The sequence below is a fragment of the Dromiciops gliroides genome, chromosome 1 (assembly GCF_019393635.1).
Source record: "Dromiciops gliroides isolate mDroGli1 chromosome 1, mDroGli1.pri, whole genome shotgun sequence".
Taxonomy (NCBI): Eukaryota; Metazoa; Chordata; class Mammalia; order Microbiotheria; family Microbiotheriidae; genus Dromiciops; species Dromiciops gliroides.
The window spans coordinates 692,995,639-693,023,104 of NC_057861.1; the positions used below are offsets into that span (position 1 = coordinate 692,995,639).

Consider the following 27,466-nt stretch of genomic DNA (forward strand, 5'->3'; position numbering starts at 1 on the left):
AAAGATTTGGCAGAGAAATCTAGGAAGGATAATTAAAACAAGCAGAGGTAGAACAAGGAGAGAGGTTTTATTGACAGAATGCTATATTTGGACTCCTTAATACTGCTTCATTTTGTGGTTCAAGGGCAGTTCAAGTGTCTGAGGCTGGATTTGAGCTTATGTCCTCCTGAATCCAGAGCCAGTGCCTTATCCACTGCGCCACCTAGCTGCCCCCCACAATAGAAACTTTTAATGCTTAAATTTTATGCTGCTGTTGTTTGCCTATTTCCCCAGCCTACTTTGTACTTTATGTTAAAGTTGAGGATCTGCTCACCTAGGTGTGAGCAAACACTTCCAAGCTATGGAATTTTTTGTGCTACTGATTTTGAGGTACTTTCTGGGGGTCTCCAATTTTGTGGTGCTTCTAAGGTGGTGTGATCCAGAGAGAACTGTGCTTCTTTTCTTCCTCAAACTTTGAACAAATTCACTTTTCTCTTACAGCCTCAAACATTAGTGTTATTTTCTGTTTTATAATTTTAACCAGGTCATAATTTTCTCCCTTGTGAATGATGTTAACTCCTGTTCCCCTCTCTGGAACTGTGACCAAGAATTCCATATTGGCAATAGGCTTCTCAATTAGCACCAGCTGCATCCAATGTCAACAAAGGGTCCTCTGTAATCTCTTTCTGAACACATCTCTTAACCCCTTACCTTCTCTGGGTTAAGAGCTTCCAAAGCTGTTGCTGCTACTTCTGCTTCTGCTGTTGCTACTGCTGCTTCTCCTTAGTCTACTTCCTGGGCTCAATGTTTCTGCTGTTCTAGCTACTCTAGACTAGCCTTTACCTGGATGTCACTGACTTCTCCTGCCAACATTTTAAATTATCTTAGGTTGGACAAAATGTCTCACTCTGATCTATTCTTGGTCTTGCTGCTTCACAAGTTTCTTTGAAGGATTATTTTAAAGTTGTATGGAGGTAAATGCTGGGAGAGTTCAGCTGGATTACTGCCTACACTCAACTATCTTGACTCCTCTCCACTTCTGTCTCTTGCTTATAATTCTTTATCATAGCTCTAGCTATGAAATAAACCAGTTACAGACTTTAAATTATCTTAAATATGTTATATTTAAATTTTCAACTATACTTCTGCTTTTTATTTTATTGTATTATTGTGGTGTAAAAAGGAGGTTTTTTTTATTCTTGTCAAATAGTTGGATTTTGTCATAAAGAAATTGTGTTCTTGTTCTCATTGAATACTACATTTTTAGTTTGTTCTCATTGAATACTACATTTTTAGTTCTTCTGATTGTAATTCTATATTGTTTAATATGTTCCACTAATCTGCTTTCTCTATATTTAAACCATTTCCAGAAGTAAATGTCTGTATTTAAAATAAATAACAAAATAGCATCTATTAAACTTATTATATTAATTTTGATGCTCATAATTTAAAGCTAAGATGTACAAATTTATAGTATAAACTGAAGTTTTAGCATGGAAATTGCCACTAATTATTTGTCATTTTAAAAAATTATAATTGAATCTATTTATGTCTTGGATTTGCTTTGATATATACATCGGTAAATTGATATATTTTATTTTTTGTTTTTAATGATACTTCAATTTGTATTACTTTCACCTGGCTTTTGATATTTTTTAAATTTTATTTTATTATTTTCCAGTTAAATATTACATATAAGGTTAGTTTTCAACATTTATTTTCACAGGATATTTAGTTCCAAATTTTCTTTTCTCCCCCATCTCCCTTCCCTCCCTCCTCTGCAAGATGGAAAGCAGTCTGATATAGGGTGTATATGTATAGCCACATTAAACATATTTCTACATTAGTCATCTTATGAAAGAAGAATCAGAGTACAAAGGAAAAACCTCAAACAAAAAGGAAAAAAAAGTGCAAAATTGGAAATAGTATGATTCAATCTGCATTCATAATTCAGAGTTCTTTTTTCTGGATGTTGAGAATATTTTCTATCATGAGTTCTTTGAAGCTGTTTTGACATTTACTCTATCTTCTTTTTACCTATTCCTCCTCAGAAATGTTTTACTTCTGACTATCCTCTCCCTCTCTCTGGACTCCCTTTTTTTCACCTTTCCTTCCTTATCCTCTTCCCCTCCCATATTAAATAGATTGTTCCTCCCAATTGGGTATGAAAGCCCTCCATGAGCCCACTCTAATGACATCAGGGTCTCTGAGCTAATTTTGTGTTCTAAATTTTTCTTCTTCCCTTCCTCCTCAACCCTCCCTTATGAGATCAAGCAATTCAATATGTCATACTGGTGCAGTAATGCAGAACATCTTCATCTCCCTTGAAAGTGTTTTGGTTTTTACTGCTCTCTCCCCCAATCTGCCCTTTCCTCCTTCCCTTCTTCCCCCCTCTCCTTTTCTCCTTCCCCTCCCCAGGGCAAAAATATATTACTATACCTACTTGAGTATGTATGTTAGTCCTTCTTTGAGCCAATTCTGATGATATTAAGGTTCACTCACTCCCCAACTCCTTCCCCCAAATGTCATGGAAAGGGAGTGGGATGGAAGGAAATAGTTATGATGATTGATTATAATGGCAAAATGTATAGCACCTACTTTGCTGGGCTTTTATGAAGAAAATTCTTTGTCAATTTAAGGTATTATATACAGGTCATGATGAATAGGATACTATCAGAAAAACCTGGAAAGACCTAGAAAGACCTACATGAACTGAAGCAGAGTGAAATGTACTGTATAGAAAATAACAGCAATAGTGGGTCATGATCTGCTGGGAAGCATGTGAATTATTTTCAGCAAGGCAATGATCCACTATAACCCTGAAAGGCTTATGAAGATTGCAGCCCATCTGCAGAGAAAGAACTGATAGTATCTGAAAACAGATGGAAACACATTATTTTTTTTTCTTTTTCTCTTTGACAATTTCTTTTTTTTTTAATTTTTTCTTTGTTTTATTGGGAGGGAGGCGAGATTGTAGAAGGTTAAGAGGTTGCTCTGTTAGAATCTCTGCTTCTGCTTATTTCAAATGGAGAGAAGTCAAATGTGAGCCCCAGTGCCTAATATAAAAACAGGAACTATGCCAATGGCATGAAGCAATTCCCATCCCACTTCAGAAGAAAATTAATGCTATAATATATGGCAGATAGGATAGCAGCCATATTAAAGGAAATGAAAATTTCAGGTGAATCTAGCGCTTGAAAATGGTTGGTTAGAAGATACAACATCCCAGGTTTTCACAGGAGAGAATTTCCTTGCTGGAACCACAGCCTAGAACCTTTCAAGAACACTACTGGAAATCCTGTAGAAAGACCAGTGATATTTCCCCCAAGGCAGTTCCAGTTTTAACAACACAATGAAAAGAATGAAAAGAATGAAGCTAAAGTCTGTGTTCTCCCTCTTGAGCCTTACCTTTTGGTTCAGTATGGATAAGCTGACCCAGAAGAGCAGCACAGAAAGGCACTGTTTACAAGGACTTCCTCTTCCCTTCCTTCCTCTGGTCCCACACAGAATCCAATAGGAACCCAAATCAAATGACCTCTCCTCTTGGTGATGGACATACTCAAGGAAGAGTCCTCTGCTCCTTCCCAACATAGCCAAACCCCTAGAAAAGGTCTATGGAGAAAGGAGTTCTTCAAGCACATACTGGGTCTGAGGTAGGTAGTGTAAATACAGCACCAAGAGTGTTGTGATTGGGGCTTGACCATTATGGAAATCACAACCTTTAGCAACAGCATTTGGCTTGAAAAGTTTGCAAGTCACCATTTAATCCAGAGATGAGAGAAAGACAGCACTACTAAAGTGCTTTCAGACTTTAAAGTACTAGGAAAAAAATGCTCTAGAAAAAAAAATCTTGATATAAGAGCAATAAATGTGCTGCTGATCAGTCAGCATTCCTCTGTCCACTTTGCTTTGCTCTGCCCTGTCCAGTTCAGGAGAGTTCCAGGGCATACCCATTTCTGGGACTGAGAACCCAAACCCTCTGTGGGGGGGTTACAGTTCCCTAGGAAGTCCCTTCAAGGCCCCAGTGGGGGAAGAAAAGTTAAGATGCTGCCACCAGTTCTGGCTGTTTTGGCTTTGTCTTGATGGGTTCCTTCTCTGGAATCTTCTCTGAAGGGGGTTCTGAAAGAACTTCTGGAAACTCGACTTGTTCCTGAGTGAATGCTTCCAGTTCCTCTAAGATAGCATCTTCATCTTCTTAAGTAAAACTGCCAGCCAAGAGATCATCAATTTGCTTCTGGTACTCCACAGCATCCCAGGTTTCATTCATTATCCTTTCCACTTCTTCTGACATGACCTGATGCATTTAATTCAGACACTGATTTCCAAAGTTCAGGCCTTCAATCACTTTCATTTCAATCTGGGTAAACTCGATATTGTGAACCATAGTTTCCAGATTCGTGACTTGGTTTTCTGTCTTATCCAAGAGCTGTTCCCGGTAACGCTTCTTCTTAAGCAGTAATTTGGCCCTTTCTTTCTTTCTTTCTTTCCATCACGAAGAAGTTGTCTGGCAAACTGCCTTTCCCTCTCCAGTTGCTGGGTGATCCTCTTCTGGTACCGCTTCAATTTATCTCGTTGTTGTTTCAATTGCAGGATGGCTTTGTCCTGCTCCGTGATCCAGCTCTGCTTCTTTCAGCGAACCGATTGCCCATGGCAGCTGCGGAGCCCGGCCCTGCCCGGCCCGCTTCCTCAAGTTCTCACAGAACCCCAAGCCCCCAGCGGCCACGGGCGCGTCTTTGACAATTTCTTAATCTGAAGTTTTGTTTTTTTGTTTTGTTTTGTTTTGTTTTTTTACTGTTTTCTCTCACAACTAGCTAATGTGGGACTTTTTCCATGACTACTCATGTGTAACTTATTTGAATTGCTTGAGTTCTTCGTGGGTGGGTGGTTCAAATGGAGGGGGGAAGAGAAGTTGGAACACAAAGTTTTTTTTTTTTAATTGATGTTAAAATTTTGTTTTTACATATATTTTGGAAGATAAAATTCTATTAAAACCAAAAAAAAAAAAAGAAAAAACTTTTGGATTGTTGTGCTGCTGGGAAGAGCCAAGTCTATCCCCATTGTTCATCACACAATGTTGCTGTTGCTGTGTACAATGTTCTCCTGGTTCTGCTCCTCTCAGTCAGCATCAGTTCATGTAATTCCTTCCAAGTTTCTCTGAGCTCCCCTTGCTCATCATTTCTTACATCACAATAGTTTTCCATTACATTCACATACCACAATTTGTTTAGCCATCCCCAATTGATGGGCATTCCTTTGATTTTCATTTCTTTGCCAGCACAAAGAGAGCTGCTAGAAATATTTTTGTACATGTGGGTCCATTTCCCTTTTCTATGGTCTCTTTGGGATACAGACCTAGCAGTGGTACCACTGGGTCAAAGGGTATGAACATTCCCATAACCCTTTGTGCATAGTTCCAAATTGCTCTCCAGAATGGGTGGATCATTTCACAGCTCCACCAACAATGCATTAGTGTTCCAATTTTTCCACAGCTTCTTCAACAGTTATTATTTTCTTTTTTTTGCCATATTACCCATCTGATAGGTGTGAGTTGGTACCTCAAAGTTTTTTAACTTGCATTTCTCTGATTAATAGTGATTTAGAGCATTTTTTCATATGGCAATAGATAGCTTTGATTTCTTCATCAGAAAACTGCCTGTTCATATCCTTTGACCATTTCTCAATTGGAGAATGACTTGGCTTCTTATAAATTTGATTTAGTTCCTGATATATTTTAGAAATTATGCCTTTATCAGAAATGCTGGCTGTAAAAAATTGTTTCCCAGTTTTCTACCTCTCTTTTAATTTTGGCTGCATTGCTTCTGTTTGTACAAAAGCATTTTCATTTAATGTAAACTAAGTCTTCCATCTTGCTTTTCATAATATTCTTTATCTCTTGTTTTGACATAAATTGTTTTCCTCTCCATAGATCTGAGAGGTAAACTATTCGTTCCTCTCCTAATTTATCTATGGTATCACCATTTATGTCTTAATCTTGAACCCATTTTGACCTTATTTTTGTATAAGGTGTAAGATGTTGCCCTATGCCTAGTCTCTGCAATACGATATGGAATTGCTTCAGTTCTTAAAGGGATTTGGGGAAGGAGGAAGAGAATTTGGAACACAAAGTTATAAAATTGATGTTAAAATTTGTTTGTATATGTAACTTGGGGAAAATAGTATTCTAAATATTAATAATAAAAATTAAAAGTTCTCATTTTCTCTCCTAATCTTTCACAAATTTTCAAAGAAACATGAAGAAAGGAAGGAAGGGAGGAAGGGAAAAAGGGAGGGATAGGAGAACAAAGGAAAGGGATAAAGGAAAGGAAAAGATAGAGGAAGGAAAGAGAGGAGGAGGGAAGTATATAAAGAAGCTAAAATGGAAAGAAAGAAGTGAAGGAGACAGGAATAAAAGGAAGGACAGAAAGAAAGGAGAAATATGAAAGATAAGAAGGGAATGAGGAAGGGAATATAGTTGAGAGAAGGAAGAAATGCAGGGAGAGAGGGAAGAAAGAAGGAAAAAGAAGGAAGAAAGGAAGCAAGAAAAGGAATGGAAAAGGTATCCTTGTTCAATTAATTAACCTCCCTTAGCCTCAGTTTTTTCATCTGTACAAAGAGAGGTTTTCACTAAATAGGCTCTGAATTCTTGTCTGCCTCTAAAAAATATGCTCCTATGAAATCTTCCACACTTATTAAATGTTTTAATGAATTTGTCATCAAAGCAATACATTATTTACTCGGAATTTAAATTTCTCATGACCATCTCTTTGAAGGCAAGTAGCATAATCCTTGGAATATAAATGCATTTCCATTGCAGCTTGATATAACCAGTTGTAACTGTTACTCTCGTACCCTTCAAGAATCAAGGTCACCTCTTTGCCTTGAAATAGCTTCATGGTAAGTCTTTAGTGCAGTATTACATTTGTAATTATAATTTTTATATTCCATATTAAACATATAAGTAGTAAATCATTACAGAGAGATACATTTAAGTAATATATTCAGAGAACATTTTCCCAGAAATATTTATCTTTTATTCTAATAGCTAATTACAGAAAGATCTATTCAGAGGATTCAAGGAAGTGATAAGCCAAGTTCCTAAATCAATTTTTTATCTCAGTTTATTTCTGAAATATCTTGCTCTATGATGGATAAGAGAGACATATGATGATTTTTGCTCCCAAGTCTCCTTTCCAGACAGAAATGAAACTTGATGTCATAGTGGATTTCTGATTTTAAACTACTAATACATGGAGAGAATAGCATTTGTCTGTCCTGGGTCAGATTAGACTTTTTTTGTTGTTGTTCAGGGTTTTAGGAATTGATAGTAGTGGTGAAAAGAATAATTGTTTCCAAAATTAAAGGTATATATCCTGAATTTTAGACTTGTACTGCTGTTATATTATGGCACACTTAGTCCCCAAGGAATTATTCTCCTAAAAACACTTGCTAATGTTAGTGGTAACCCTTACAGTGATATCCAGGAAATCATGCATTTGACACTGGCCTAGAACCTTCTAGTTAAAAGAGCTTAGGAGTAAACTGTTATGCAGTGAACTGAGGTCCCTGTGATCCTTGAGAAGGCCAGTAAATGAAGTCACACCTTCAAACATGGCCACAGTCTGAGGCAGCTCAAATAGAACAGATCAGCACCTTATAAATCTTATCGGTCCCTATCCAAACAATCAAGAGCAATGCAGTTATTTTCTATCTCCTTTAAAAAATTCCAGGGAGTTATAACAACTCACAAATATGAATGGAAAGGGATGAGACCGTTAAATAACTACCTTTTACAAGATGTCAGTTGGAACTATTCCCCTATCTCAATCATTGTCATATTATAATATATTTCCTCTAACTTTGATAGTGGTTAGTGGACTAGTCCACTCATTGTGTGCATCAGATATGTCTGAATTTTCCTTAAAGAACCCTACTACTAATTGGCAATATTAAGGAATATTTGTGAAGGGTTGTACCAAGGCTTGTTGACTTATGTCATACTTATATTTTGCTAGTCTTCTACTTAGTTTTCCCTTTCCCCCTTCACTCTCATTGACATTAGTGTTTTGGGTTTTTGTATTTTTTTCTTTTTGGGGTGGGGTGGGGTGCTATAATTCACTTAAAACTACCTCTTCTCTTTCTTATGTCAGACATAGTTCAAACCATAAACAATTTGAGAGTTTTGAGACTCATGCAATCAACTAAATAATCTTATTGAACTCTAGAACATTCCTTAGAAATGAAGATTATGAATTAAATATCTAAAAATCCTTTACTTTCCACTATGCCTTATTCCTAGAACAAAGTTAATGGAAATAGTGTGCTTATAGTCCAGGAAAGAATATTTGACCTCTTAAATTTCTGACTATTGAAAAGGAGGTTACTATTACATATTGCAACATATACTGCCCCCTCTAATTTGAAGAGAAAGCTTATTTATCACATTAAAAATTCAAGCCAGTTTCTAAAATAAATAACTGATAAAGACAGGAAACTTGATCTGTTTAAAATAAACAAAATTCAAGACAAACAATTCTATCATATTAACTTTGGACATTGGCTATGTGGTATGCTGGTTGAATAAAGAAATCAGTAAGCAAAGAGCCCAGAGCATGAAAATACACTAAATTGGAGACTAGAAGAGCAAACTTTGAAATCTGAGGAAGGCCAATGGTTCTTTTCTAATTTAATGAGCCACGATACACAGGAATTGAATTGAATTTAATAAACATTTGTGAAACATTTACTATTGAAAAATCACTGTGATAAAATACAGTCAATAACATTTATTGTCTACTGTGTGCCAGGCATTGTGCTAAGTAATGAGGCCCTCAAGGGGCCCATACTTTAATGGTGGAAACAACAAAACAAAAATGAAATATCCACTAACCTCAATGGATTATATTATATTAGGAGTGAAGATGGATCTTATGCATTTATAAACAACTGAAATGCAAGGGAGCTACAGGAGTGAGAAGAAACATAGCACAAAATTATCAAGACTGAGAGAATCAGGGTAGATGACCCATCACCTGAACCTTGGAGGAAGATGAGGAGTCTTGTCTTCAAAGATGAAGAGAACTATATCTGAAGCAGTCAGAATGCTCAAAGTCAAAAATTGGATTGTCAATTTCAGGGAAGTAAGTAGTAAAGTTTCATTTGAGAGAAAAGTCTATAAAAGGAGGTATACTAAACCAAATGTGGAAGGAATCAGAGAATCTCATTTTTGAAAAATACTATGAAGGACATTTAGTTTTATTTATTTATAAAGTGATTTAATTTTACACACACACATCTATATACATGTGTATAAATACACATGTACATGCATAAATGTATGTACATGCATGCATGCATACACATATACATGCACACATATTTCCAAACAAGCAAAACCTCTTTAACCTACCTAACAAATGTCCATGTAGCCCTTGCTTGATGACCTTGAGCAAGAGGATCTAACTACTCCCAAGGGAGCTCAGTACATTTTGGAAGACTTTAATTATTTTGTGTCTTTTTCTTAGATTTCTTAGATTAAATATTTTTGTTGCTGTTGTTTATGAGCCATCTATTGAATTGTATACCTAATTGTTCCAAACAGAATAAATATTCTCTTTCTTTTATATGACAGTCTTTCCATGAGTTAAATAAAACTATCATTATTTCTCACAAAGTTGTATCTTCTCCAACCTAACTAACTTTAATTCCTTAAAGGCTCATTTATACCATATACTTCTGAGATCCCAAACCATATTCATCCTCTTTCACTGGATGCTTTATAAGTAAACCCTAAAATTGTGATAATCAGAATTGAAAATCATGGTTCAGGATTGGTCTGACTAGAAAAGAATATAATAAAACAATTATCTCCCTTGCCTCGAATACTGTGCCTCTCAAAACAAATGAAAATCACATTAATTATTTTAACTGTTATCTGTCTGGGCTTCATTTTCATCATCTTTTAAAAAATGAGGAGCTTTTCAATGGCTTCACAGTCAAATAGAAAGGGATACCTGAAATAAAATACTGATTTAGACAAACAAAATTTAGTATTATCTATCTTGAATTTGCATTTTACTTATTTCATTAAACATTCTTCAATTCCATTTTAATCTAATTTTGATGGTCAATTTCAATCCAATCCCTGGGTGGTCAAGAGTTGGACATCTCTGAACTTTATGATTTTCACCACCTTCCCTGTTAACATTCTATGTTATAATTTAATAAAAATGTCTATTTCATTTTTAAAATTATATATATGTATATATATAATTTTGATAGAAAAAAGAAAAAAGCTCAGTAGTGTTTTAGTTATAAATTATTCACCAGAAATAGCATAAGTAGGAAAATTCATGACATTTAAAACAGATTAAGGAATATGAGTATATATGTATGTATGTATGCATGTATGTGTGCATGCACACATACATACCTACATACAGTTTACTAATAATTAGATTACTCTAATAAAATGTACTCAATTTAACATGTATTTAGTGTTCATTGATTTTAAAATAGACAAGAACATATGCTAATTAAAGAAAATGGTCAACCTGCTAAATGAAGCAAGAGTAATTATTAATATAAACATAAGGGATAAAAATGGATTATTTAAAGTATCCTTAAAGGAACTTTTGGGAATATCAATAATGAGCTTTAAGTCTGTACATTATTTGTCATAATATTGCTATAATATAAATAAGACTACTGGTGATTTTTGCAATGCATTGTGCACCATAGAAAAGTACAGGTTTACTAAGTGTTTCTTGAGTTAAATGGATTCCAGGATGTGTTGGTACATTGGACAGAGACTAACAAGCCTTTAGCAAACCAGTTATTTCTTTTTTTTTTTTTAATTATTTTACACATCATTTTATCATGGGGACATGTTTCACATTTTGTTCTTAACACAGATAGAAGGTATGAATATAAAGGAAAAAAGAGGCAAACATTTACCAGTATAGACTCAACTGCTCTGTGACATTTACCCTACTATAGAAGCTACCCATTTGATTTTTGCTCCATTACTTAATCTTTCTAATCTTGTGTCTTTGGAGGGTTATTTTCCCTGGCTTCTGAACAGATTTATGGTGAGCAATAATACCCCAAACTCAGCTTAAGCCTTATTTTTTTCTCAGAATATAAAATTTAAATCACCAAAATTATGTATGCCTCTCTCAATCTTATTAGAAAACATGGATGGGTGGCTAATGCTTATACTTGCAAATCCTGTTTACTTCTGAATTATGGCTGCAAGGAATGAAGCAGAAAGCTGGCATCTGGGAGAAGAATGAAACAATTTACTGTCCACTAGGCTCAGAAACTCATTCAAAGTCTTGACTGGAATCGGAACTTACTGGAGATTGGAACTGGGGTGTAAGGGGAGTTATGTGGTCAAAGAACAGGAGGGCTTTAATCAGTATAGGGCAATTCAATAGAACCCAACACACATTTATCAATTACCTATTATCTGCAAGAGACTGGGAGGTACTGTGAACACAAAGATTAAAAACAATTCCTGCTTTTAAGTAGCTTAACATTTGACTAAGAGGGTTGAGGTAGTATGCAATATGAACATAAAAATAAGTAAATATAAAAGATTGACAATGCTTTACAAATGTAATTTTTAAAAGAGAAATGACTAACATCTGAGAGATTCAGGAAGTCCTTATTTAGATGGTTGCACCAGAAATACATCTTGAAGGAAACTAATAATTGCAAGAGAAAGACTTGAGTGTGGGGTACCTTTCAAATATGACACACAACCCAGGAAAATGTGTGGAAGTTAGAGAATTTTATGAATGGGAAAATAGAAGGCCAGTTTTACTGGAATAAAGGGAAGAGTATTCAATAGCTTATTAAAACTAACTGAAATGTAAAATATGGAGGAATTTAAATGCCAGGCTGAAGATTTTCCATTTTATACAAAAAACAAAAGAGAGCCACTGTGAAATTTGAGTGTGTGTGTGTATATATATATATATATATACATATATATACATATGTATGTATGTGTGTCAGAGGAACTTTACATCTATATTTTAAGAATATTAGTTCATTATCTATGCCAAATGTGTCAAGCACTTAGCCCATAAAATGAGTTCAACCCAAACACGATTAAAATCTAATTGCTAAATGTTTAACAAAATTAATAAAAAATGAAATGGTAAAGAGGTAATGCTAATTTGTGGTTTCCTATGTCAATATGTGGCCCATAGGAATCTTTATGTAATGATTAAAGGCCCCAATTTCTATTTGAGTTAGAGTCCATTGATCAATATAAAGGATGGATGGAAGGTAGAATATAGAAGCAGGTATATCAAGTAAGAGGCTTCTGCAATAGTCAAAGAGACTATTAGATAAAGGCTTCAACTTGTACAGAATCTATGAGTGGAGAGCAATAGACAGATTTGAGGGGTACTGTGGTAGTAGAATAGATAACATTTAGCAGTTGATGTGAAATTGTGGGTGACAATGAAGAGGAAAAATTACTGAAATAATATAAATCTGGGTTATTGTACTAAGGGTGTTGATTTTAAGAAAAATTAAATTGTTTGGAGGAGGTATGGGTTTTGAGTTCCATTTTGGATATATTAACTTGAGATTCCTACTCTTAGTAGACACGACTACCAGGCAGTTGACGATGGGAATTCAGAGGAGGAAAAAAGATTATGTCCCTAAAGGGTCAAATAGAAACAGAAACTAAATAATTTATCCACAATTTAAGATAACTTTTGATGGCAAGCAATTTTGAAAGTTAGTTTACCTGTCCATAGAATAAAAGAGGCTCATAATTTTGTGGAAGGCAAAGGAATTGGTAACAAAAGCAATGATATTATATTAAGACAGGGACTGGATTGAGAGTCAAATAAATAAAGCTATTAAACATTTGAGACAGGGACAGGGAATCCCATCATTGTTCTAGTCCAGTTATTTTATTAGTGAGTTTACATTTTGGGGCATCAATTTTTTCATACTGAAAATGAGGATATTGGTTGGATATTCCCTTCTCTATAGATAGTACACTTCTATGATGAAGCTTTACTTGTTACAAGTGGAAATTATTTGCTCTAATTTATATGTATATATACACATATGTAGGTATGTATGTGTTTATGCATACATACTGTAGCATTGCATAATTAGGAATAAAATTCAATGATAATAAACAGCTGCTATTTTGGCTTCCAGGAAGGGAAAAAAGGTTCATTAAAAATATATATAAAAATAAACAAACAAACGAACAAACAAACCCAGCCTATTCCTGGGCTTCTAGAGGATTTTTGAAGTAATATAGGTAGAGACATGATATGAGATGGCATGAAGACTAGGTTATACATTGAGAATGAGGCAGAAAAGGAAATGTTCTCCTCTGCCATGAAGCATATAGGTTGACGAAGTTCTATTTGTCAAATTTAGAATATTCAATAAGAAGATGGAATATATCCAGAAGGATTATGGAAATATTTGAAACTAGGTTTTCTAGGCTTCCAAATTGCTTCTTGATGCACTATATTAAAATAAATGAAATTCATTAAAGAGTTAACAACTAAATTTTATGTCTTTTTTAATTTTGAGAATATCTATTATTCATTATCTATCTATCTATCTATCTATCTATCTATCTATCTATCTATCCATCTATCATCTACAGCCATTAGGTCAAGCAGTGGATAGAGCGCCAGGCCTGGATCTAGGAAGAATTGAATTCAAATCTATCTTCAAACCCTTGCTAGCTATCTGACTGTGGTCGAGTTACTTAACCTCTGTTAGCTTCATTTTCTTCAGTTTTCATATGTAAAATGAGCATAGTAGTAGTAGAGTTATTCCAAGGATTGAATGAGATATTAATTTTAAAGCTCTCAGTACAGTATTTGGCACACAGTAGTGCTATGTAAATAAAGCTATTATTACCTAGTGTTATCATATCTCACTATTTTTTATTTAAACTTTACAATATTTCCAGGTAAGTACTACATCTAAGTATGACAATCTTAAATCAGATTAGGAGTAACTGACAAGTTTCAAACCCATCAGTGAGTTGGGGGATGTCTACTCTAAACATGTGAAGTCTTCCTTCAGTGGAATGGTCAGATGAGGAAAAGAAAGGTTCTAATAACCATGAAGGCAGTTGAAGCAGGAGTCATGGAGCACTTAGTGCATGGTCAAATATAGAAGATGCCAAAGTCATTCAATACTTCCATGATGATTTTCAGTTTTCCTAACTTTTATCCTGACGCTAGACATTAATTTTGCAGGGAAAGATCACGAGGCTGATGACCTCATTTATATCCATTTACTCAAGACATTATCTTGTGATGTCATTGGTCCTCTTTGAAAATTAAGGATGAACAAAAACATTTAAGTGTAGCCCTGAAAAGTAAGGAACTATTGTCTTTATTTTACAGATAAGAAAACTGAAGTTTAAATAAAATATGTGGTTTGTACCACATCACAGATCTCTATTCACATCCAGGCCTCTCCTGACTCCTAGCCCAGAATTTTATACTACAATACAATTCCTGGGGGAAATGTGACAGGGAGTCAATAAGAGATGATTAAATGACTTTTAGTCCAACAGGGAGGATCCAATTGATGTTACATGGGATGAATTTGCTGTGGGCTCGATCATCACTGTTTACTGTTATATGCCTTTAAACTATAAATGTTTTGTCCATTTGATCCTCACTATACTAGAGATACAAAATGCAGCTTAATGTCAGTATTCTTTGCCAGAGTCAGAGACAGATGTCTTTTGAAATCACATTCTCTGTGGTCCTATCCTTCTGCAGTCCATAATGCAGGATTGTTGTCTGTGGAGATGATACTATACATAACTTTACCTCAGTGTTTCCTTTATTGAGTTGGATAAAATAGTGAACAAATATAATATTTGGACTTCAAAATATGCTCATGCATCTATGATTTGTTGTATACTGAACATGGCCAAAATAATTTACATTTCTTTTCTACTCCAAATTCTATGGCAGAAAGCCATATACTATTATTTTAGTATTTTCAGGGATATAGTTTGGAACACTGGATAGACATATAATTGATAGGATTTTGTAATATAATACATCAAACCTTTCTTGCCATCACAATTATATTAAAGAGTATTAAAGTAATCATTTTTTTATGTTTTTCTTGTCTATGTCAATAATTTCATCTAATAGGATATCTTTTTCCCTTGTTATTTTTTTTTTTGGCAGGGCAATGAAGGTTAAGTGACTTGCCCAGGGTCACACAACTAGTAAGTGTCAAGTGTCTGAGGCCAGAATTGAATCCAGGTCCTCCTGGGTCCAGGGCTGGTGCTTTATCCACTGAGCTGCCTCTAATAGGATATCTTAGAGAGACATTCATAGCAATTTGGATACTGTTTAGAATATTGTTCTCACTTCTGAAAAATACCTGTTAGGAAAGATATTGAGAAGTTGAAAAACTTCCAAAAAACGGCAACCAGGTTAGTGAGATGATTGGACATAATGCCTTAGAATGGATGGTTAAAGGGCCTGGGATGTTGAGTTTTGTGAGTGATATTTTCCCCAAGCTTTAGATATATTTGACTTACTTCTCTACAGATATATATGATATACTTCTTATCAGATTGTAAAGGTTTGAATCAGTCTTTCCTCTCATACAGAATAGATTGTAAATGATCTCATATAGAATAGACTGTAACTTCTTTGTCTTTTCCTACATTAAGCATTCTCCTTTAAAGTTTGTGGTTAGGATAGAACAATCAATGTAAAGGTCAGAGCTCCTAAAATAGCTATTATGCACTTGCTATGGACCAATCAGTACTGATAGAATAAGAAGTAAAGCAAAACACTAATAACAGCACTGAAAGTTGACCAAATGACATAAAAGTGGCATAGCAAGGCCCAAGATGGCCACTTCTAATTTTTTTGATGGGTTTTCTACTGTCACAATGTAAATTCATAAGCTATATAACTTAGGAACAATAATATGGAGAACCAATAGATGAGAAGATAACACCATATATTTGCTTATTGCAGAAAAATAGCATTTGTACTACTTTTTTTCTTTGTCTAACATTGTAACTTAGAAATTTTTACAACAATTTCTTTTTTTTTTTTTTTTTGGAGCACAATTGGGGTTAAGTGCCTTGCCGAGGGTCACACAGCTAGTAAGTGTTAAGTGTCTGAGGCTGGATTTGAACTCAGGTAGTCCTGAATCCAGAGCCAGTGCTCTATCCACTGTACCACCTAGCTGCACCACAACAATTTCAAGAAGAAAAGTATTAGGAGACGCTGGATAGCATAATTCAAATATTTGAAGGGCTCTCCTGTATGAGAGAGAATAGCTATTTCAGTGTTTTCTTTTTCTTTCTTTTTTTTTTTCTTGAACCTAAAGGAGAGAACCAGATTCATTGGTTCAAAACCATAGGCAGGCAAATTTAGGCACAATGTAAGGGAAAACAAAACAATACAATGCACACATAATAAAAACTCTTTCTTCTTAGAAATGTCTAAAGGTAGCATGAGCTCCCTCAGGAAATAGGGAAATATGGTTCCTAGAGGTGAGCAAACAGAAGTTTGAGGGTTAATTGGTGATGATGTTGCAGAGGGCTACAGTTTGACCTAATTGATATTTGTTGAAATTCTCTGATCCTGATTCTATGAGGTTCAGAAAGATATTGAAAAAAAAAATCTTTGAAAAAGGGGCGGACTGATTGAAACTGTTTTCTGCAATTGAAAATATAACAAATAATTAATAAACATGTATTAAGCACCTATATGAACTAGGTAATTGTGCTAATCTCTGAGGATACAAAAAGAGGCAATAAACTTCTAATCAAATAGATAATAGTGCAAATTGAGAAATTACACTTTGTACTATAATTCCCCTTCCATTTGCTCATCTCCTGGAAGAGATGTTACTCCCATTACTCTCAGTCATTTCTGCCTATTTCCCTGGTGCAAACTATGTAGGGAAGCAGAAAGTATGGAGATTTCAATTAAAATGATTTGTATTCACATTTTATTTATCTTACTATTTGGGTAACCGTGAGAAAATTGCTCACCTTTCTAGGCCTTAGTTTTCTTATTTGTAAAATAAAGGAGTTGGAGTACATAGACTCTAAATTAATTATCTAGTGAAATTTGTTTCTCTTTCTCTAAATACGGAAAAATTTCCTTTCTGGAACCTCATAAATCCCTATGCTATATGGTCTGAGCAGAAAGCAAGAAAACCCTCCCATACACAGATGTACATCAAGGAGAAAATCACTCTGTGTGTGTGTGTGTGTGTGTGTGCGCATGTGTAGCAATGAGGGTTAAGTGACTTGTCTAGGGTCACACAGCTAGTAAGTGTCAATTGTCTGAGGCCAGGCCAGATTTGAACTCAGGAACTCCTGAATCTAAGGCCATGCTTTATCCACTGCACCACCTAGCTGTCCCTGTTTTTGTTTTTTTATTTTTTTTTCAAAAGAAAGGAGGTCTATCTGCTCACATTTTATTAGGTGTAAAGTTTAAGCTGTCTGATTGCTGCTAACTCAGCGAGGGGGGAGGAGAAGGAGGGAAGGATGGATAAAAATTTGAATCCAAAACTAAAAATAAAATGTTTATTATATTTTAAAAAGAATGTCAATAAGCTAATGAAAGCACAAAGGCATGAGGTAAGTATTTTAGACTTATTTCCTCCTGTGGATAGGATCAAAGACACAAGCCTACATCAGATCTATAGTTGGAAAGTCCCATTTAACTCCAGTATGTTCTTGATTTTCAACCAGCATTTCACCTTAAGACAATTTTGGGGGAGGGCGGTTTGCTTTATGATAAATTCCAGGGACTCTCTGGATCTAAAGCACAGAGGATCATTTCAAGTCTTTCAGTATCTATTGAGGCAAATCAGTGGGTGGGGAAAGGCAAGAATAAACAAGATTAGGTGGAGCTACAGTAAAAAATCATCTTCCATGGCTAATCTTCCCTATGCAAATTTGGACATCACAGACTTTGAGTTGTCTGGTCTCTTTAGTGGCTGGGGAAATTCAAAAGACTTTTTCTAGAAGAGAAACAAAGAATATTGGAGGTCTTGTAAGCATCAAAGAAATCTCATTGAAAGTAAGTAAGTGGGGGCAGCTAGGTGGCACAGTGAATAAAACACTGGCCCGGGATTCAGGAGGATCAGAGTTCAAATCCAGCCTCAGAAACTTGACACTTATTAGGTGTGTGACCCTGGGCAAGTTACATAACCCTCATTGCCCTGAAAAAAAAAGTAAAAAAAGTGGCCCAGGGACTTTGCTGCTAACCATCCCTTTTTATACTCAAAATGAAAAAACACTGAGGCAACTTGTTTAGTTTTGCACTGCCTTGTAAGCAAACTTATCTTGTGAGTCTTAGATTCTTATATATTTATATTCTAATTCATTATATTGTTGATATTAAGCATAATATATTGTATAATGGTATATATTTACATGCATATATGCATATACATGTGTATACGTATACATATGTGTTTACACAAATACATATATGTGTATTTGTACATATTTGTGTATGTATGTGTGTATATACACGTGTATACACACATATGCTTATGTATTCCCTTGATTTAATTTGTGTACTTCTAGTAAATAAACCTCTTCTACTAATGCATATTGATAGTCTTCTGCAATTTAAAGTCTTAGAAAACTGCTAGAACTTGAGACATTGAGTGTCTTGCCCCAGGTCACACAGTAACCATGTATCACATCTTCATGGTTCTTAAGGTTTCCTTGCTTTTGCTGTGAATAGACATTCCCACTATCCACGTAAGTGAATAAAATTATACTTAACATACAGAAAAAGTCATCAGCGTTTATTGTCTACTATGGGAGGGAGGTCAGGGAATGTAGAAACATGGAAGGAATGGCTAGATTTCCAGGGAAGATTTAAAAGGATAGGGACATATAGAGTCTTCCTCCTCTTCCTCAGTGAAGCTGTGGGTTATCTTAAGAAATCTTGACAATATTCTTCTGAAAGTTTGGATACCTATGGAAAGGTTTAAGACTAAGAAGTATTAAGGGGGAAAAAGAATTTATTTTTTTAAGTCATAAAAGTATTTTATTATTTTCCAGTTATATGTAGAGATAGATTACAACATTTGTTTTTATAAGATTTATAGTTCCAGATTTTTCTCCCTCCCTTCCCTCCCCCTCCCTAACCTAGCAAGAAATCTGATATAGGTTATATATGTACAATCACATGAAACATATTTCTGCATTAGTCATGTTGTGAAAGAAAAATCAGAACAAAAGGGGAAAACCTCAAAAAAGAAAAAAAAACAAAAATAGAAACAGTATGGTTCAGAAGCTATTTAAAAAAAATACTTTAGGGGTCAGCTAGGTTGCACAGTGGATAAAGCACTAGACTTGGATTCAGGAGGATATGAGTTCAAATACGACCTCAGACATTTAACACTTACTAGCTTTGTGGCCCTGGGCAAGTCACTTAACCCTCATTGCCCCCCCACCAATAAAATATTACTTGATTCACTCTCTGTATACATACATATCTATTGGAAAATGAATCTTGTTCCTTATGTGTTGTATTATTGTTTGTTGTCTGTTTGCTTTTCCCTTAGGATTGCATCTGAATAAATTCTGAATTTTTAAAAAAAGTAAATATGGAATTGTAATATTTACTTAAGTGTAATTTTTATGCCTGTGGAAATATTTGAGACATTAACCAAGCAGGTAAAAAGCCCAAATTGGGGTGGGAGTGGAGGTGGGGGGAGGGAGAGAATATTAGGAATAGGATTTAAAATGTTTTGGTTCTCTTACTTGGAATCCTTCCTTTTTTAGAAAAAAATAGTAGAAATGTTGAAACTAATTGGAAATTCGAATACTGCAATCTTTTAGACTGAAAAGAAACCACCCATTTCACTATATCTATATTTTTTGGAATTTTCAAATTTGGTGACTGTCTTCTTGAAAGATCTAATGTTAAGAAATTACCATGAAAATTCCTTGTGGTTCCAAGTACATATGACACATCAACCATTGCTTCAACATTATAGGATATTGATTCTTGGGAAATGTCATGACCATTAAAAATTAGCTGTCAGAGGCATGGTGCAGAAAGGTTATGACAGTACTTCAGTAAAAATGAAAAAGCCTTCAAGATTCTGGGGCAGGAAAAATGAGATAAGCATGCTGATACAGTTCCTGAGATTTGCAGATGAAAAAGAAATTTATTCTCTCTCTCTCTCTCTCTCTCTCTCTCTCTCTCTCTCTCTCTCTCTCTCTCTCTCTGTCTCTCTTTTTTTACAGAAGTCATAGCTGTTGATCAAGATATGTTGTTTATCCACAGTAAAAGAGGAACTGACTACTTAGGATAGTGTGTTTAGTAGTTAATTATACTAATACTACAAATTAGACCATTTATTTTTTCCTACCATATGCCCAGCACTGTGCTAAACACTTTACTGATATTATTTCATCTGATGCTTATAACAACCCTTGGATGTATGTGCTATTAGCATTACGATTTTAGAGATGAGGAACCTGGGACAGTGTCTCAGACAGGAATAAGAGAATGAGCAATAGATTTAGTGCAATGGCCATGGCTACATGCTTCAATAGGAGTTATATTCCCCCCCCCAAAAAAAAAAAACGAAATAAAGAAATGAACAAAATCAGATACATTTTGGAATAGTTGCATAGACTTTTATAGGATAAGGTGAGCAGAACCACTACAATAATATATAAAATACCTACAACATTGTCAACAAAAACAAATTTTAATGACAAGAATTGTTATCAATGTTGTGACCAATTGCAGAGGTCTGATAAGTATTCATGTGTTTTTCTTCTTGGTTTAGAGATGATGTAACTTTGATGCAGAAAAAAAAACAATTTCCCCATACATTATCAATATAGCACAAATGGTTTCTTTACTATATTTATTTGCTTAAATGTTTGTTGTCATCATCGTCATCATCTTCGCTGTTTTGGAGAAAGTTGGAGTTGGGAGGAAATCAATGGTGGGTAAGTCACTTAATCCTTATTGCCTTAAACATCTGGTGCTATCTCCAGTCATCCTTATAGTATATCTTGCCAATGAATCCACATGGCTCTGGAGCAGAGAGTGAGGCTGCTGACTTTGAACAACCTTTCCTTACTTAAATGCAATTCCTTGCAAGTCATGGCATCTGTCATGGTCCTCATCAAGAATGAAGGACAAACAACAATAGCAACAACAACAAGAAAAGATTCATCTTTGGATCAGTCATTCATCAATTCTGAATCAATGACAGAGAGTCAATTTTATCCACAGCAGTTCAGATTGGGAGAACTAGAACTCAGAAATTTCCCCTTGCTGCCTATACCTGTACTGGTGGATCTACACCCTCCACTTAGCTGTTGTTCAGAAGTGAATAAGTTAAAGACTGTAGATAGAAGCTAACATCACATAAGAGCTACTTATAGGTTTAAGAGAATAGTGTACTGATTCTAGAAAGCATTTTTGGAAGCTAACTGAAGAATATAATTTAAACAATTTAAAATTCTTCCTTTATTAATCAGACACTGAATTTGCACTTAAATTATTTGAGTACTAAGCATACAAGGAAAAACAATAATCTAATGAAGTTGAAATAATCATGCTGATTGTTGCAGCTGAGCATTTTCATCAAGCAGTTATTATCTTCCCTTCCTTTCGTCTTCTCTCAATAAACATGTTAAATATATTAATCAGTCTGCACATGGATTTCATAAAAAATGCTTCATTATCTGTTCTATTAATAGATGTCAGAGTTTGTGAATATCATGCTGGATGATGTGTGGGAGAAACTTAATAACTCAAATATCTTATTTTATTCAAGGTTAAGGCAGTTTGAATTGTTAATGAGTAAAATGGAAAAATATGTAGAAGATGTCATAGTTGTTAGTAACTTCTAGGACTTTTCCTGCTTTTACACTTAAATACATAATTTTGTGCATTTAAAAATATTCCCCAAGAAACCTTCCTGAAGGTTTCAACTTTTAAATGGTAGGTTGCTTTTATTTTTATTTCTCCTATTTAAGTAGCAGTTACTTTTCTCATAGCTTTAACTGATTAAAGTTAGATAATGATGAAAAGCAGGGACATGTAAGAATCAAAAGAAATAATATATTTAAGGTAACTCAAAACTCTGGAACTATAAACTTTGGGGTCTTCTCTCTGTTTGCAGCACTGTACACAAAGGTTGCTTGATGAACATAGTTTCTATGTTACACTTTTTAAAAAATACATCATTGGGTATAACATCTCAGCCACAGCAGTGATTTTGATAAATAAGCATACTACTACTAATAAGCATAATCTCTGCTTAGCTGGATTTGCTTCTGTACAGCTGCAATATCCAGCACTTCCTGCTTCAGTATTAGCTGAGGAGTTCAGCTGAATTAATGTTATATTATTTTATTTTTTTAAAGACAACAAATTTTATGCTAAGGTTGACACAGACTTCTCCAACTTGACTTCTTTGTAGAGTTCTCCCTTTTTGCTCCTCAAAAATAACAGATCACAGCGATGAGATGTGTACTCTACTTCTCTTTTATCATCAACAGCAAATCAGAATTGAAGGCAGAGCACGTTCTGCATCTCCTCATTCTCCTCATTATCCCTTTCTTTACTCTTCAGCTTCCAGTAGGAAGAGGCAGTAGTTCCAGACTGTCCTTGGCCAACCAGTCTGCTTGGTTCTTCATTTTTTTCAATCACCTTTCTACCATCTTCCCTGCCATCTTTTGTCTTATCAATCTGGGTTCAATCTGTGTGTCCTTCAAACTGCCCCAATTTAGTTTGATGTTGGTAAGCAAATTTTCATTTTCTTTCAATAATGAGGCAAAATTTATTAGTCCCATAATCATAGGAGATTTCTGGCATCTTAGGCATTCTGATTACTAACCAAAATACTTTCTAATTCTTCAATCAGTACATTACTGAAGATTGGGAAAAAATGGAAAATGTATCTTTTAATGTGTGTTTAAATGAAAAAAACTTCCAAAAAATCCACTTTTCACTCTTTTTCTGTTATTATGGTCAAAGCCATAATTATTTTCCTGTGAATTTCATGATATCATAGAAATAGAATTCAAAAGAGGGAGTATTTTAAGTCACTATCCTACAATTTATCACATTCAAGAAGTAATTCCTTTTTTAGAACTCTGAATGTGACTTATTTCAGTTATTGCTCCTCGAAGCACCTGTGAGCAGACATGCTTGAGACATGTGAAATGTCAAGGAAGACTTAATTCAGCAGCTGTTTTCCTCATCAGCCTGCATATGCCACAGACAAGTGAATGGTCAAGATCCATTCTTTTTGTTGTTGGTCAGTAATTTCAGTCATGTTCAACTCTGTGTGATCCCATTTGGGATTTTCTTGGAAGTGATACTGGAATGTTTTTTTTCATTTCTTTCTCCAACTCATTTTATTGAGCAGGAAACTGATATAAAAAGGATTAAATGACTTCCCCATGGTCCCACAGTTAATAAGTGTCTGAGGTGGTATTTGATCTGAGGAAGATGGGTCTTCCTGACTGCTGGATCAGTAAACTATCCACTGCACCACCTAGTTGCTGATATATAAGTTAGATTTGAAAAATACAAGTCCATAGATACACATACTAAGATTTTTTTTTCTTTTATCTGAACTTATAACTTTATTGGTATAAGTAACTTTCTGTGAGGAAACTCTTCTACCAATATAGAGATATAACTGTTCTAGATCTTATAGCTTTAAGGTGTTGCGTGTTCCACTGAGGCTCTTTGTGACTTGCTTGGTTTTCACAACTGTTCTGCAACAGGGGTGGGTAGAACTTTTCACCCTTAATCAATCTGATTATGAAAGTAGTTTTCTATCCTTCTACCACATTGCTTCCATAAGTAATATATTTAAAAAAAATAGGAGAGGTAGTGTGCTGTCATGGAAAAAAGCCCTGAATTTGGAGACAAAATTAGCTTGATTCTGCAACTCTACTTATGAGGTTTTGATAAAGTCATTTCACTCTTTGCATCCTGGATTAATATGGCTATAAAAATCAAGGGTTTGAATTAGATGAAATCTGGATGCCTATGAGACCTCTAAATCTTATGATCATAATAAAAATTCAATTTCTACATTGGAGGTTAGCATCAAATCACAGAGTTCATCATAGAGTTATTCTCTTTTTAATTTGGGAATTCTGCATTATAGATTGATTTGGGTGTTGACATTTGCAATCTGTCATTTCATTTGGCATATAAACTTGTATATGTGTGCAGATGTATGGAGGAGTGTCCACTTGTTATTTTTAATTACCTTTTTCTACATGTGAACGAGAATGGAAAATGTATCTTTTAATGTGTGTTTAATTGAAAAAACTTCCAAAAGTTATCCAATTTTCACTGTTTTTCTATTATTATGGTTAAAACCATAATTATCGTCCTGTGAATTTCATGATATCCTAGAAATAGACAATCAGGGGATTCAAAAGAAGAAGGTAACAGGTTGAGAATGAATTTCTCAGGACCATATGGTATAATGAAATGCCTAGAGTTCCCACTATACGTGAATATTAGTTCTAATTTTCCTCATTCAAAAATTGGAAATGTGCTTTATAGACAAAGAGGAAGTTTGTGCATTGAGCATAGTTATAGGTTAAAAAATGAAAAGGTTTAATGGGAACTTACATTTCAGTTTGTCATTTTATCACCTAAGTTTAAAAAAGTATATGATTAGTAAAATTTCAGCTTTCTGTGATATGATCTAAACAGTGACAATAATTTGATACATGAAGAATCCAAAGTTTATAGAAGCAATTTAATTTTGTTTTGTTTTTTGTTTGTTTATTACACAGATGTTTTATATGCATACCATATCCCAATGACTCATGATGGCAAACTTAAGACAACTTGGTTTAATGTTGTAACCCCAATAGAATAAGGATGAGGGGGGGGGAAAAGATATGTGACAGACTTCCCACAGGAACACAAAATCACTGAATTTTAATTGTTGTTCTCTGTTCTTTGTTCTTGAGGAGGAACGTGACATCAGAGTGATGTCACGACTTGCGATAAATTTGGTTTAAGTGAGGGAGGTTCTGCAAGGTCAACTAACCTCACTCTCTCCTCCATAGTCATCTGAATCCTGTGGTGAGAGAGAGAGAGAGAGAGAGAGAGAGAGAGAGAGAGAGAGAGAGAGAGAGAGAGAGAGAGATCTGTACTTTGGGACTACCATAGACGTCCCTGAATGTTTTAAGGCAATTGAGGTTAAGTAACTTGCCCAGAATAACATACCTAATAAGTGTCTGAAGTCATATTTGAAATCAGGTCTTCCCAACTTCAAGGACAGTGCTATCCACTGCACCACCTAGTTGCCCAACGGAATTTTAATATTGGAAAGGAGGAGTATCTAATTCAACTCATATGTGAATGGAACTTCCTCTGAAATATATCCAACAAATTAGTTTGTAGGAAGAAAAAAGGGAAGGGGCTACTCCCTCCAAACACAAATGATATCTCTTCTACAGGTTAGTTAAGAATGAGGTACTTCAAAGAGCTGGGTTTCTCCTGTCATAAGTTAACCATGTGAAAAAATCAAAAGTTGTATAGATTGTGATTGACAGGTATGGGAACAATTTCAGACCATTTTAAAAACAAATAGGTTCATGATTTACAGATAAAGGGTCATACCATAAGAAAATTAAGAGAACATGTAAGAGTTTATCTGTTAGGTTTACAGAGAGAGGAAGAATTTAGGACCACAGAAGCATTACAAAATGTAAAATAGATAATTTAGTTATATAAATTTTTTTAAAAGTTTTTTCACAAACAAAATATGTAACCAAGATTTTAAGGGAAGCAGAAAATTGGGAAATAATTTTTGAAACAAGTATCTCTGATAGAGGCCTAATCTCTCAAATATATAGAGAACTGAGTCAAATTTATGACAATATAAGTTATTCTCCAATTGATAAAAAGTCAAGGGATATAAACTGTTTGTTTTTGTTTTTGTTTTTGTTTTGTTTTTTGGTGAGGCAATTGGGGTTAAGTGATTTGCCCAGGGTCACTCAGCTAGTAAGTGTTAAGTGTCTGAGGCCAGATTTGAATTCAGGTTCTCCTGACTCCAGGGCCAGTGCTCTATCCACTGTGCCACCTTGCTGCCCCTACAATTTTTTTTTTTTTACAAAGAAATCAAAGCTAGTTATAACCATTCGAAAAAATGCTCTAGTTCAAGAGATTACCCCTCAAACTACATACTTCAGTGTGGGAAATAGGAATGTTTCATTTATCTTTTCCTTCCTTTCTTCCCATGGTAGAGAACTTTATATTTTTTACTTTATGAAAATCTATTTTTGCTAACAACTATTGTTTTACCTCAAAAAATTTTGCCTCAGGGCCATAGAATAATGGTATTTTTCTTGTTAAATCTTCAAAGGAATCATTAATTATCTTGATATATAAAAGGGAGAAGCCTTATTGTATGAGCTTGAAAAGCTGAATTTTGTTCTATTAAATCAAATGACTTTTCTTAGTTACTAAAAAGTTAGCCCAGTGGGATCTTATATTATCTGCTTCTTTCTTTTAATTATGAGATAGTAAAGATGTTGTCCATTGTTAAATATAGCTGAAAAAAGCCTACTATTTCCATACTAGACCCTCACTGCAGATGCCCTTGACTCTTGTACTGATGATTCATAAAGGTTTTAAAAAATTAAAAAATAGCCATGTAGGTCAGTATTTATTGAAATTCTTTTAGTCACCTCTTTTTTTGTATTCACAAGGTCTGAGATTTTTTTCACATCTTTAATATATCACTCATTCATATTCATTCAATAATTTGTTCATTCATTCATCCATTGATTTATCTATTTATTCATGCATGCATGCATCCATTGATTTATCTATTCATTCATTCATTTTTCTATCTGCTTGTTCATTTATTTATTTGTTTGTTTATCTAATTATTTGTTGGTTTGTTTACTCATTTATTTATTATTTGTTTGTCTGTATATTTATTTATGTGTATGTTGTTTGTGTGTTTTTTGGGGGGGGTGAGGCATTTGGGGTTAAGTGACTTACCCAGGGTCACACAGCTAGTAAGTGTTATGTGTGTGAGGCCGCATTTGAACTCAAGTCCTCCTGACTTCAGGGCCTGTGCTCTATCCAGTGGTACCACCTAGATGCCCCTAATATCTCACTCATATTTAGATAACTACTATAACATAACATCAATTACTTCACAGTTATATTGCCTTCAGCACAGTTCTCTTTTCACTATGGTTATTGCAATCTAGCTGCTTCCTTCATCTTTATTCTTTTCAGTGACATTTCTACCTCTTTATGAGTGAGCTTTTCCCCACCCCTTATACATAAGTGATTTAACTATTATAATAATCACCATATAGATGACAATTTGTGATTTAACATGTTTAGGTATTCTTTTTATTTGTAAGGTGTTGGTAGATATCATCTGACAATATTTGCTTTAGTCTTAAAATTTGTTACTGTGTTAAAAGTGT

General features: G+C 34.6%; 1 pseudogene; it reads right to left on the reverse strand.

The window, feature by feature from the left end:
* Positions 1 to 3,941: 3,941 nt before the first annotated feature.
* Positions 3,942 to 6,872, reverse strand: LOC122753712 (annotated as a pseudogene).
* Between the last annotated feature and the right edge of the window lie 20,594 nt (positions 6,873 to 27,466).